The sequence below is a fragment of the Cololabis saira genome, chromosome 15 (genome assembly GCF_033807715.1).
Source record: "Cololabis saira isolate AMF1-May2022 chromosome 15, fColSai1.1, whole genome shotgun sequence".
NCBI lineage: Eukaryota > Metazoa > Chordata > Actinopteri > Beloniformes > Belonidae > Cololabis > Cololabis saira.
In genome coordinates this window covers 4,034,440-4,040,439 of record NC_084601.1, presented here as the reverse complement: position 1 = coordinate 4,040,439, position 6,000 = coordinate 4,034,440, and positions in this window count along the sequence as shown.

Genomic DNA, 6,000 nt, shown 5'->3' with positions numbered 1-6,000 from the left:
TTTTACAAGTTTACATTTACAGGACTAGGAGCAGTGAGGTTCTATGCACTTCGAGAAAAAAGTCAAAATGTCGAGAAAAAAGTCGAAATGTCGAGAAAAAAGGGGGTATTTCGACTTTATTCACGAAATTTCGACTTTATTCTTGAAATTGTACTTCAACATTAATCTCGACATTTCGACTTTTTTCTCAAGATTTCGTCTTTTTTCTCGAAATTGTGACTTTTTTCTTGAAATTGTGACTTGGAATTGTACTTCAACAAATTAAGTTTCTTACTGACTTTTCAGTATCAGAAACAAAGCAGAGAACTGTCCTGGTTTATATAAAACATGTTATTAATGTTCATGCACTTTAATTTGTCCAGCTGTACAGTGTTTACATACAATATATTGAATATCGTAGATATCGTGTATCGTGATATTATCGTTATCGTGGGCCACATATCACCACAGTATTGAATCGTGAGTTACCCGTATCGTCCCATCGTATGTCAATTTCTCTCCCCACTGCCCTAAACAGATGTGATATACTGTAATGTGCTTTGGTCCTGGTTTGAATTTCACTGTGACAACTTTGTAATTTGAAGGGAAATGTTCCGGTCCTTACCTGTCCTCCTTTCTGCATCTCCAGTAAGAAAGGATGTACATTGATTTGAATGTCTGTTTTAAGGATGTGTAAAAAGAAGAGTAAAAAAAAAAAACATTATAGTCATAATCAGATACCTTTTTTTTTTAAAAAGGTAGCGCAAAAGTGTGAAATGGGAGCCTGTGAGTGTGTAAAAAAGAAAAGGTTTAATCATATTCTGATAAAAAAAACAATGTTGGATGTTGAACAGAAGATGACATGCACGTGTCACTGTCTGATCACAACTACAGAAAGTTTATAAACTAAAATTACAGAGAAAAGAAAATGTCTTTGGACCCTGTAGCAAAGCCAGAAAGTCTTAAATATGTATGATGCATTGCCTAATTAATGTGATCCTCTCTTTTAGCTTATTTAATGATGTTTAATGGCCAAGAAAATAATGAATTTCCTAACAGTCCCTGCTGGGTGGGGATTATTCAGATTTCTGCCCTGCAGGTTAGATCCTCCATGGGTTAACCCTGGTACTGTGTTCGGGTCAAAATGACCTCATTCTCCTGTTCCTTCCTTCCTTCCTTCCTTCCTTCCTTCCTTCCTTCCTTCCTTCCTTCCTTCCTTCCTTCCTTCCTTCCTTCCTTCCTTCCTTCCTTCCTTCCTTCCTTCCTTCCTTCCTCCCTCCCTCCCTCCCTCCCTCCCTCCCTCCCTCCCTCCCTCCCTCCCTCCCTCCCTCCCTTCCTTCCTTCCTTCCTTCCTTCCTTCCTTCCTTCCTCCCTCCCTCCCTCCCTCCCTTCCTTCCTTCCTTCCTTCCTTCCTTCCTTCCTTCCTTCCTTCCTTCCTTCCTTCCTTCCTTCCCCAGTCCCAGTTTAGTCCGGCCTGCTCACCCATCTGCACACAAATCATTTTCTTGCAGAAAATCAATAACCTTTACAACCAAAATAATGGTTACACCTAATTACTACTGCTTGTTTCATGCTAAGTAAGTCATGTTTATTATATGAGACAATTAAGAGAGCGCTTGCAATTATGTCTTCTTGATGAGGACGTGTAGGGGAGAAGAAGCTTATGAGCCAATTAATGTGCAGCAATTTGTTTTGTTTTAAACAACACAAACATTTCTAAAATTGTGTTGCAAAACCAAATCCATATCTGACCTACTGTGTTGGAGTTTGGGGAAATAAATGCCTGTAAAACATTTATTCAATCCATTTTCATTCTGCAAAAAAGAGCCATAATAATAATCAGTAGAAAAATATATAGAGATCCAACAAATCCATTATTCCTTCAGTTAAAATTGTTGAAATGTCATGAACTAGTAGACTATAGTATTCTGCAAATTATGTTTAAAGTTCATAAAAAAACTTTACCAATCAACATTCAGAAAATATTTGAAAAAAGAGAAAGCAAGTATGACTTAAAAGGAACAGAGATTTTTATAAAAACAAGATTCAGGACTACATTGCTGGAATGTTGTGTTTCTGTGAAAGGAATCAGTTTATGGAACAATCTGAATAAAGAAAACAAAGAATCCAAATCAAACATTACATTCAAAAGAACAATTACAGCCTGTATGTTAAGTAAATATAATGAAATATGTTAGTTAAGTTTGATTGAACTACCCATAGACGGCGGTCATTTTATTTTATTTTAGTTTTTTATTTACTTAGTTGTGTTTTTTTTTTTTTTTTAATTCATGTTATTTGTGAATGTATTTCTTGGAAAAAGGGGCAGATTAGATAAGATTCTTCTTCTTCCTGCTCCCTTTTCATTCACAATTTATGAACATTTGTATTTGTATTGAATTGTTTGTTTTATTTTTTGAATGAAATAAAGAATAAAATGAAATGAAAATGCAAATCTACATGTAGTTTAGGAATTCATAATGAAGTAAAACCATAAAAATAAATTCATAGTTGTGTTCTTTCCATTTCATGTGAGCCAGGAGTTTTTTTATTCTCAAATCTTCACATACAGGACTGTCTCAGAAAATTAGAATATTGTGATAAAGTTCTTTATTTTCTGTAATGCAATTAAAAAAACAAAAATGTCACAGTTTAAGATTAAGATTCCCAGAATATTCTAATTTTTTGAGATAGGATATTTGAGTTTTCTTAAACTGTAAACCATAATCAGCAATATTAAAATAATAAAAGGCTTGCAATATTTCAGTTGATTTGTAATGAATCCAGAATGTATGACATTTTTACAGAAAATAAAGAACTTTATCACAATATTCTAATTTTCTGAGACAGTCCTGTACATGTCATTTAGGAATTCATAATGAAGTAAAACCAAAAAAAAGAAATTCATAGTTGTGTTCTTTCCATTTCACGTGTGGCAGGAGTTTTTTCCTTCTCCAATCTTCACATATATATATATTCAGCAGATGGCTCATGCTGGATGGAAGGGCTGGTTACGTTGTTGTGTGACTTTATCCCGGTGGAGATGTCCTTGATCTGTATCCAGCGTGAGCCTGTGTACCTGCCGGATGGGGGGAGGAGTGTGAAATGCACACAGCAGATAACATCTGCGTTGTTCTGCTGCACCCTTGTGGCGCTGGCCTGCCACGTCTCTGTAAGCCAAGATAAGGCCACCGCTCGTCTCCAAGGATGAGAGATTGAATCTGTTGGTATTTCACTCAATAAAAGGACTCCGGCTTCAACAGAAATGTGCTGTAAAGTTGAGAAAATAAAGGCACACAGAGGAGACTCTGAGGTGTATACATCTTTTTAAATGGCTGTAAATGCAACCACATCCTCTGTTATCTCTGCTGAGCACTGAGCTGTTTCTGTAGATCCAGTACTGGAGTAGAGGGGGATGGGGGGGGATGAGGGGGGATGAGGGGGGATGAGGGGGGATGAGGGGGTATGAGGGGGGGTGGCATCCCCCCTGAAATAAAAACGGTCCAAATCATCCCCCCTGTAAAACTGCCATCCCTCCTTTCCATCCCTTATGTCATTTCATCAATGAATGTGGTTTTACTGCTATTTCAACATTTAGAGTCATCACCAGAAAAATAACTTATTTGACAATTTTCACCTGTTTCAAGTACATTTTCACAGAATAAGTCGCTTTGGATAAAAGTGTCAGCTTAATGACAGTAGTATAGTATAGTATAGTATAGTATAGTATAGTATAGTATAGTATATATGTACACTCCTATGAAAAAATAACACCCTCTTTCACTGCAAAAACTCAAAATCTTAACAAGAATATTTGTCTTATTTCTAGTTAAAATGTATCATTTTTAGTCAAAAAATCTCATTATACTTAAAACAAGTGTCATTACCAGAAAAATAACTTGTTATTTGACAATTTTCACCTGTTTCAAGTCAATTTTCACTTGAAATAAGTAGAAAAATCTGCCAGTGGAACAAGATTTATCTTCTTATTACAAGCAAAAAAATCTTGTTCCACTGGCAGATTTTTATACTTATTTCAAGTGAAAATCTACTTGAAACAGGTGAAAATTGTTGTTTTTTCCAATGATGAGTCTTGTTTTAAGTGTAATGAGATTTTTTTACTAAAATGAGACATTTTAACTAGAAATAAGACAAATATTCTTGTTAAGATTTAGAGTTTTTGCAGTGATCCATTTAACTTATCCTGTGAAGGACAGAGTCATATTGATAAGTTCAGAAAAGTGTTTTTTATTGTTGTGTTTTGATGTATTTGATGTAAGTCCAGTGGATATTTAAAGCTTACAGAAGGCTGCATTTAACTGCTGCTATGTCATTCCTGCAGTATTTCTGCAGCTGTTTTGGTCACTGCTATTATTTGTAATATATTATATATTATATTATATATTATATTATTTTTAATCAGTACAAATTATCTGTCCCTGTATGATAAAATCCACCATCCCCTGATTATTTTTTACAACTCCAGTACTGTGTATATCCACAGATCAGCAGACATCATTGGGATGGGAGCAGACACTTGACACTCAGCCTGAGTGGACCAGACCAGACGATTGTTCTGTATTAAGCCGTCCTGGACTGCTGGTGTTGTTGCAGTGATGTGCTGGAGACGTCTCGGTGTGCGGCTGGAGTATTGACGCTACAGGCGTCCAAGGAGGTGACAAGGACAGCAATTGATTTGGGCCAGAATGAGAGCGAAGAGGCAAGATTGACTGCCATCGATCCACTTCTTTCTCCAGCAGACTCCTCCGTCCTTGATTATGAGCACTTTACGCCCAATCAAGTGCGTGTGAGGATGGGATGGGGGAAATCCCAGCTAGATATTAGCTCCATTTGCAAAGCCTGCAATTACGGGAGGATGTGAGGACACAAGGTCGGCCCACAGCAGGTGATAATAACAGAGAGCTTCCTCTCGCTTCCCCTGCAATTTAGTCATATAGTATATATATATATATATATATATATATATATATATATATATATATATATATATATATATATATACATACAGTACTGGATATGAGGGGGACCGCATCCCCCCCTGAAATAAAAACGGTCCAAATCATCCCCCTGTAAAACTGTCATCCCCCCTTTCCATCCCTTATGTCATTTCATCAATGAATGTGGTTTTACTGCTATTTCAATTAGTTTAGTTTAGTTTCATTTAGAGTCATCACCAGAAAAATAACACCAGAAAAATAACTTATTTGACAATTTTCACCTGTTTCAAGTACATTTTCACTTGAAATAAGTAGAAAAATCTGCCAGTACAAGATTTATCTTCTCATTACAAGCAAAAAAATATCTTTTTGGCAGATTTTTCTACTTATTTTAAGTGAAAATCTACTTGAAACAGGAGAAAATTGTTGTTTTTTCCAGTGATGAGTCTTGTTTAAAGTGTAATGAGAGTTTTTACTAAAATGAGACATTTTAACTAGAAATAAGACAAATATTCTTGTTAAGATTGTGAGTTTTTGCAGTGATCCATTTTACTTATCCTGTGAAGGACAGAGTCATATTGATAAGTTCAGAAAAGTGTTTTTTATTGTTGTGTTTTGATGTATTTGATGTAAGCCCAGTGGATATTTAAAGCTTACAGAAGGCTGCATTTAACTGCTGCTATGTCATTCCTGCAGTATTTCTGCAGCTGTTTTGGTCACTGCTATTATTTGTAATATATTATATTATTTGTAATCAGCACAAATTATCTGTCCCCATATGATAAAATCCACCATCCCCCCTGATTCTTTTTTACAACTCCAGTACTGTCTACATATGTGCATTAGGGAATAAAATAAACATTTCTATCATTGACAGAAAGACAGTAAAACCATGATTTGAAAGACAACTACGCTCCTCGTTGCTTTTTTCCCCACATTTTTTTATTGAAAGCTTCATCAGAGAGAGAAAAAAAACAACTCATAAAACCCAAGTCAAATCGTAACATCCACAGATGTACAGATAATTTCTCAAAGATCACACACACTGAGCAGCGTGTGCGAG